We start from the raw sequence: 8448 nt of genomic DNA, 5'->3' as shown, positions 1-8448 counted from the left end.
TTTTAACCTTCACGGTGTTCCAGTACGAACCTCCCATTGTAGACATGTAAAGAAAATTAAATTGGTTCAACTGGGTTCAGAACTCACATCCTCAGGGTTATGGATCATAGGTTTTATCGCACAGTATCGCACAGGACACAGTGGCCTCGTGGTGAATGGTTATGTGGGACTCGCTAACACTTAATGCGTGAACTGAGTTCATACAAGAAAACAAAGTAATCCTTTTGGTACCCACATGTCAAAATCGTATTTTTTATTACAACTAATGTACTTGACTGTCTCCTTTCGTCACAGCTTAAACACAATTGGACAAAAAGATACACGTACTCAGAGAGAGAGAGAGTACTTCGGTTAAAAGAGTGCAATAAGACTAAGTAATCTCTTTTTTACTTATATTTTAAGATCCTGTGTTTCATGACGACTTCATTGTACCGCTTTTATTGGCTAACAGGAAATCATTATTTTATATTTGAGTTCATTTCGTAAATATAAAATGTATCCTTCATTCTAATTAAGAAGTTATACTAAAAGTTGTTTTTTATAAAAGCGTTCAAATGGGATTACTGAAACATGTTGTTTAAATGAAAAAGCCTTTAAGGATTCAAGATTATCCTTAATCCCTATAGTATCCTTATAAATGCAGTGAATGCACGTATGTCATATCTATAGCTTATTCTATGAGGGAAAATTGTTTTCACAAACAGTAGTCGCCCGGGCGCCGTCTCTAGTGGTTGTCTATGTTTCGAATTTAAATTTAAATTGCGCGTTCTCGTTTGTTTTTTGTTTGACATGAACTTGACAGTTTAAGAAGGTTTTATTGTGAATGTGATAGAGTTTGAACTTTACGGATCTGAATGGTGTGACGGTGAGTTTAATTCAAATAAATATAATTGGTAATAGATGAGACATCATTCCTACAATAATACTATCATATATATAGATCATGTCGTACAAGGATGAAGCTATATATTTATTTTCAAGTAGAAAGTGGCAAGTTGAAAATAGAACACAAAATCAATGTCTGCCATTAAATAGATACTGTAAGTAGTGTTATTGGAGACTTATGTTAAATATCCTTATTAGTAAATTAGGTTAACTTAATAATGTATTTATTTTTAATAATAATTTAATAATTTATTTATATAACTGGAGACTGGTCTCCAAACTAGGTAAGAACCTGTGATATGGATAACCAGGCTTCCATTCCATAGCAAAGTCATATTGACTGTTAACAAAAAGTACATACATATATGGGTAGGCAAACAAATTTAACGTTTTAAATAAGGAAAGAAAAACAAAACAAAGCAGTCAACTAGTTAGTAAAAAATAGACTTAAATTACTTATTGGTCTTAAGTTAGGCTAGATCGTAATGTTGCATGATGTATCAATAAAGAAACATGTATTTTAAAAAAATGTGCCGTTCTAGAATTTACGAAATCAAATCTATACGTATAACTGTAGAATTCGATTATAAATGCAATATTATTTATATTCAAATTATGTTGTTTATTATTGAAACATTGGTTGTTTGCCTTTCAGATAAAACATTATATTGTATTGCCTATTATACTAAAATGTATCTCTATCAACATAAATAGTAATAAAGTTATAGTTTTAAAACAGATAATAAATAAATAAAACATCCATATATATTATCGCGTCTTTTATACAGCTGATAGGAAGAACTCTTCATATATCATTCCCTTTTAAGCTGCCAAGCCCTATAGCATTTCTATTCCAAGATCTATTCCATAGCAAGCTTTGAAAAGGGTCCCGCCATAGCCTTTTTCTGGAATAAATTCTACCAGTGCCAGTAGAACTTCCTTCCATGTCGCAATGACCCTAGTAGATGGCGCTAATGTGAGACGCCATTGCCCAGATATTTATGGGAGTAAAATTATGTGTTAAACAAGTTATTTGGGCATTTAGAAGAAAGGGTTTACGCTATTTTAATACGTTCGATAGTATTGTCTTTGGTTAACATGGCTTTTACACATTGAAAGAAAACAATTTTTAAACCGGATTAAAGCTATTTGTATTGTTATAAACTTATAATTATTTTACATAATTTTAAATTTAAATTTTCGAAACGTCGGAGAAATTTAAATTTAAAATTATGTAAAATAATTATAAGTTTATAATAATACAAACGTTCGATAATGTTTGAAGATTTACAGCAAGCATATCATATCAGCTGGCTTTCACCCGATACGATGCTCTTGCTATTTATAATAATGCTCTAAATGGTGTACCCTAATAGTATTGACTAGCGACCCACCGTGGCATCATACGGGTCACGACTCTTGATATACATATATACCTAAACCTTCCTCATGAATGATTATAGATATTGGTGAAAACTGCACACAATTCAGTCTTCTTCTTCTTCCTATAGTGCCCTCTCCTTGCGAAGGTTGGCGATCATCATGATAGTTTAATTTTGGACACCGCGCTTCTAGACAATGACTTAGGGCTTTGAACGATCAATTTTTCGACCAAGACGTGCATCTGCCGCCAGGTCTCCTTCTACCTGCCATATTGACTTAATTTAGTAGTTATTTAGTTTATAGCGAACAGACAGGCGCGGTTAGAAGAAGTTACCTCTACAGCCTCCTATAACCACAAACAACCTTTATTTATACCTAGGGGCAAACGGACAGGAGGTTCATCTGTTGTTAATGGTACCCATACACTCACCGCGACAGAGGGCTCGCAAGTGCAATCCCAGCCTTTGGTACGCTCTTTTCTTAAACGACCCTTTCAAACTGGTTCGGGAATACTTCGGTTGGCAGCTAGTTTTAATGGTGGTTCGCGGTTGGCTGTTAATATTATTATAGATTAGTATAGTATAGTAGTTATAGTATCTGGTTTTCTATTCTTAAAATCCATTCGAAACATTTTAAACCATTGAAAATAAACCTTTAGAAAAATAAACACAAAGTTTTTAGGTGTTTTGAGGTTAGATTTGTCTCGTCAACTTTGTTTTCGTTTCAAATTTCACCCTAATAATTAATTTATCACAGGTAAAGTTTACATTCAGGTAAAAGGATGCTATAATCAGAAGCACCTGTTAAAAAAGTATTTCCCATGGCTTTGGGATCGGAACGGGTTTTGAGAAAAAAATACGCTGCGCTCGAAGGCATGATTTTTTCCTTTTCGGGTTACAGTACAAAAACAAACAGTAATACAAAAGAAGGTATACCGCTTAAGTAAGACAGTGGCACTTAATCTCTGTAAATAACTCGAAATGTATTTTTATATACGTTTACTTGTACAGTACAGTATTCTTAATCCACATAGTAAAAATAATAATAATAAAAAACGGATAAATAAAAAACTAAACAAATTTAAAAAGTTTCGTCCCTGTGGCAGTACCATTAATGCTGGCAGCATTTCCTCGCTGCATTACGAAACTTATTCATTAAGCGAGGAAAACATAAGCTCATCAGCTCAGGTGTCACCGGTACTACCTACCAGGCGCCAACTAAAATCATTCATTAGGCACTTGAACCCCTTGTTCAAGAGTCTCTTCTACTCCTGTAGTTTTTAATTAAATAATAAAGCAGAAAGTTCTTTGGGTGCATAATTTATTGACACTTTTAACAAAATGTAATTAATTTAGAATTATTCCGTATGTATTTTATTCTAAATTTATGAAATCCCACGTTAACGTGTAGGAGTTATTAATAACTCCTAACCTCGAATAATATAAGAAAATATTAACATTTATATGTTTGACAAAGGGAAAATATCGAAAAAGCACAAATGTATGTACAAAATATATGCTATATTCGAGATCTCTTACCTAAAAGCACACAATATATGCTTTTCGTTCATTGAGTTACTGTTGTTCAATGCACTGTAGAACAGGTGCGGTAATTTTGACAAGGTCGGATACAACCTTATTTCCACTGGTTTTTGTAATGTATCCTTATAGGTCGTTAAGTATTGTATGGGAACCATGAATGAAGTTTTATGAGAATGAAGGGATAGTCGACAACATTTATTATGATTATATAAAGTGTCTATATAGAGGTGATACAATTTGTGTTTACGATAAATATACCTAGTCCAGTCATCCGTTTTTTAATGAACTAATCTAATATTATTAAAATGTATACCTACATACATATTAAACCTTCAACAAAAAAACAAAATATTCTATTCAAAATGGCCACCTTTGGCTTTTATACAGACCATTAAGCTGTTTGGCCACGAATCTTAAAACTGTTTCCATGAGAAATAACGCCACTGCTTACTATCCAAGATTTATAAGAGATTAAATATCGCCGTGTTGTTTAGAGCAGGCCATGTTTGACCATAATTTGAAGTTTAAAGGGGAGGTCTGGGCTAGATGAGGGTCCACTCGAAAGATTGATGTAGGGCATGTCCTGTATATTGACGGTAGGCACCGAGCTTCAAGTTTTGTTTTATGATACGCGACAGAGTCCTAGCGGGAATCTTCATTTCTAGCGATAAGATATTTTCCTTCTTAATGAGGTTTCGGCGAATTCTGGCTTTAACAGCCTTTGTAGATCACACGCGGCTTCCCCGATCTTTTCTGGTATTTGTTGATAGTACGATAATATGAATATACGGCTGTTTTTGAAGTGTCTGTAATATGACCGACAGCTCCATACCCACTTCGAGCAAGGTGTGTACGTGTTCCAAATTCAAAATGATTAAAAAGTTAAAAAAAGAAAAGATTTTATGTATTTATGGCCAGACTTGTTATATACTCGTAATAACATGCATTATGGCTTGGTAAACATATCTGTGTTTAGGGAGGGCAACTAGTGCTTCAGCCCCTTCACAAAAGAGGCTTCGGAAAAAAATGTTTTAAATTCTTACTAGTAAACAACTTTTCATTTGATATATTTTTATATGCTTGCTAAACACTAAAATAATCTACTTGGTTTCACAATAAAGTATTGATTGAAATATTCGACTTAATTTTTTTATATGAATAAAAATTTGGGGCTAAGGGGCCTCCACTCCTTTGTTGCCCCAAAGCCCCAAGACCTCTAAATCCTGCCTTGGCTGTGTTTCACACAAATATTAAATTATTATTGAAACAGACGTAGAAAAGATCCTGTATACCACATATAAATACAGAGGAGACAGGACAAGGGGGAAATTAACATGACGTTCATATATTTATGTTGTTATTGTTATATTTCGAAAATGTATAATTTATTTCTGTGTTTCGTTAACAATTTCCTAGTGATCTTAAAGCCTATCATTTTTTAAAACTTCCTCATTGGTCAATTCAATTTCAATGTTATTGTTTTTGTTTCGTGCCGTTCCACGTTCGTATGGGTCTTAGATAAGTGTGGCATAACATGCCCAAGCCCACACTGTCGGTCCTGTTGTCGTCTCTGTTTACACTCCATTCGTTCTTCAAAACCCATTCCATACCGATAATGGGACTCATGCAATAGATTAGTATCTATTACAAACTTCCACGCAAAATTAGGGAATAATCACTAAATAAATTTAAAGCTCTCGTTAAATGTAAATTAATCAATAAAGCTTTTTATAAATTTGACAAATATGATCCTAATCCTTGGGATTTATTTGCTCTAGTTTAATTTGTAAGATTGGCGAAAAGTTTCTTGACAGTTCGTTTTGCCCGCTCTACGCTCTTGACTTGGGAACTGGTAGTAAATGTAAAGTTAGAATAAATTTAACGTCTTTTCTGACTTGTTTACCTATATGAATAAAGTTATTTTTAGTTTAAATTAATTAAATAAGTAGATTCTGACACAGAAGGCTGATCAGTTTGCCTATTACGAATAATAGGCAAACTGATAAATATATATTTGTATATATATATATATATATATATATCTATATACAAAATAGAATACGTGAATGAAGGCGCAGACCAAAAGGTGGTAGGGCCAATGGTTTTTTTATATATGTCGATTGCATTTTTCATTTAAACTTTCTTTTAAAACCCACAGGAGATAAAATAAATCAGCTGTTTCTCTCCTACAAAATCTTGCTTCCGATTTCAACGACAATTTATAAAAGAAATACTTGAATTTGAAGTAAATGTTGAAGAAAACAAGTACAATCTCAAATGCACTCCTCTGGGGACGGCGACTGTTGTTAGACGTTGTCATGCCGACCGTTTATTTTCAGAAATGGAACGTTCTATTTTCGTTATTGAGTTTAAAACGGAAACTTAAATTTGTTGCATAAAAAATAACTTTAACATATAAAATGCCTATCTTATTTAATACATTTATTTTTTTCTTTACTCACAGTGGTTGCCTGGAAGAGATCGCTCGTAAGCGATAAGGCCGCCTGTTGCCCTCCTTCTGATTTAATTATGTTTATTTTTATTTTGTAGTGTAACGAAGTGTAAATAAATAAATAAAAAATAAAATGTTAAATTACATTTGAATAAACATATAAATACTTAGAGCTTCGTTATGTTTGGGAAATTTGCATTGTGAATTCGACCCGTCAATTCAAACAATAAAGAAAAGATATTCTCAATTAAACCATTTTTATATTAATTGTATTTGAATAAAAAGTACTGAAGAAAAGTATTTTTTAGTATTATGAATACTTGTGTTCCGACAAAAAACTTTTTTATATTGAGTAACATATCCCTTTTTTATTGATGCATGCAAGAACTTAGCCGGCCCTTCAAGACAGTTCATAAAAATCCATCATTTTGTTTAGATCCCAGCTTCTAAACAAACCATTTTAACGGATTCCAATTACAACGTAAAAACAAATTGATTGTTTTTCTTTGAACAAAACATCATTGTTACATCCACAAATAGATGTTCGAGGAATCCTCTATCTTGGTTTTAAAGGAAAATGTACTGCAGGTTTAAAATGTGCCAACAGCTTAGTACCTTCAGCTTGCGACTATTATTTCTTAGGTTGTAGGTTCGATCCCCAGCTTTGAAATAAATGATTTTCTGTCTATGTGCGCATGTAACTGCGCCGTCCGTACTGTTAAAGTTACATGTGTCAGACAGAGGCCTGATCACCTTTTAGGTTATTGTAATAGGTATTTCATTTGTAACCCAAAGCATAATTACATATAACAGTTTATACAGAACTAAAAGAGGTTAGAACCGACTCCAAAATACACCAAAGTATTTCGAGTAAATATATATATTTCTTCATTCTATTGTTTGATTCTGTATTACAAAGAGAATTGTATATATTAAACGATAATTATATACGGGTTAGAAGATTAACTGAAGTTGATGTAATCTCGCTTCATTTGACACCAGAATCAGCCAAATCGATCGATGGACGCAGTTACAATATTTTACATACAAAATTTTACACTTTGAATTGATAACCTTGTAGCCTGTTTTGGATATATTTTTTGAAGTGAAACTTCTTTATAGGCGTTGGAAAAAATATTACCGTCACATTTTTCCGTAACGCACCATCTTTTTCTTGTCCTTACCACAGTTAATATGAAGTGATTCGAATCCATTAATAACAAAAATATATAATAACGATAACAATCATAGTAATAATTCCATTACAATTAATGAAATTCTAATAATTTTAGTAGTAATAGGTAAAATGAAATAATTGTATTCATGTGTATGATAATAAAAGCCTTTTATTAAACTTTATCTTATTTAACTTTATTTAACCAATTTCTGTAAAGTTGGATATAGGAGATAAATTTTTCGAAAAATAAGGTCATAAAGAAGTTTTACTTCTTTCGTGTGTACACTAGTACACACACACACATTCTTTTATTTAAGCTGCTTAGAGAGACTGTAAGTAAAGTTATTCAAAATTTTATTTTGTTAAATATCCTTCGTAGTAAATTAGGTAAGACTTAAATTATTCATTGATGACTCAGTGAAGAGAAAGAAATTAAAAAAACTAAGCTCCAAATCTAACTGACGCTTGTGGTGTTATATTATACCCACATGATATATATTTCTATGTTGTTCAGAAAGAGAGTTGACTGGTGTAGCCATTTTTCCAAGGATATTTCTAATATTCACAGACCTACACATTATAATTGTATTAATTATGAGAAAGTACAACTAGAGAGGTATAGAGCTTAAAATCGTATATTATTTGATCCACCTATGTCACGTACGAGACAATTGTGCAACGTTTGCGTTTTGTACATCTGTGTATTTTGATTACGAGTGAAAATTGATTCGCAGGTGTTTCATTTACGTGGCGTGATATTAGATCCGCAAAGCTTTAGGACCTGCGCACATTGGTAATGTTAATAATGAAACGTGTTGAACTACGTTTTTGTATAATACAAATATAATTTGTGTTTTTCGCTTTATCCGAATTTCGTTTTGATTCCCTGTTTAGGGGCCTTTCAAGTATTACGTAGGGGTGTAGGGGTCATGGGTTTGATTTTCTTATTTTTGATGACATGTGGATGGTGAGCAGTATTTGTTTTTTTACACATATGGCAACCTACACTT

At 32.5% G+C, this 8448-nt stretch overlaps 1 protein-coding gene across 1 annotated transcript in view; it reads left to right on the top strand.

Moving 5' to 3' along the window:
* The first annotated feature begins 730 nt into the window (after window positions 1-730).
* LOC123720245 (irregular chiasm C-roughest protein-like) overlaps window positions 731-8448 on the top strand; it is a 66308-nt gene continuing 58590 nt past the window's right edge. Inside the window, exon 1 of the mRNA XM_045676784.1 lies at window positions 731-865. The gene's annotated coding sequence lies outside the window, so the exon portion shown is untranslated. The remainder of the gene's footprint in view (window positions 866-8448) is intronic.

The sequence above is a fragment of the Pieris brassicae genome, chromosome 2 (genome assembly GCF_905147105.1).
Source record: "Pieris brassicae chromosome 2, ilPieBrab1.1, whole genome shotgun sequence".
Taxonomy (NCBI): domain Eukaryota; kingdom Metazoa; phylum Arthropoda; class Insecta; order Lepidoptera; family Pieridae; genus Pieris; species Pieris brassicae.
This window is presented reverse-complemented; position numbering and strand designations above follow the sequence as displayed.